The sequence below is a fragment of the Carassius gibelio genome, chromosome B14 (assembly GCF_023724105.1).
Source record: "Carassius gibelio isolate Cgi1373 ecotype wild population from Czech Republic chromosome B14, carGib1.2-hapl.c, whole genome shotgun sequence".
Taxonomy (NCBI): Eukaryota; Metazoa; Chordata; class Actinopteri; order Cypriniformes; family Cyprinidae; genus Carassius; species Carassius gibelio.
Genome location: NC_068409.1, coordinates 22,811,106 through 22,811,456, shown reverse-complemented (window position 1 = coordinate 22,811,456; position 351 = coordinate 22,811,106).

Sequence of the window (351 nt, the reverse complement as noted above, 5' to 3'; positions counted from 1 at the left end):
TAGATTGAAATGTCTCTTCTTAAAGGGCCAGTGTCACACCGTACAGGGAACAAAGGAATTTTGTCTTCTAAAAATAATATCCAGTATTGTTATTTTTTAGCCTTTTTGGCGAGCGTGATATTTTCAGCACGTTAAATGATACTTCATTAAAGTCTATTCGATTTTAGGCCTATTCCAGCCATAGCTATTTTAATTTAACATTGTCTATTGTTGTTATATATGGTTTTGTTATTTTGTCTAATGTATATTTATTGTTCTGTGTTTTGTTTATTGTGTGTACAATTGTGCTAAAAAAGTTGTTTTTTAATAGTGTGCTTCTAAATGGTTTTCTATGCAACTGCATGTCATTTT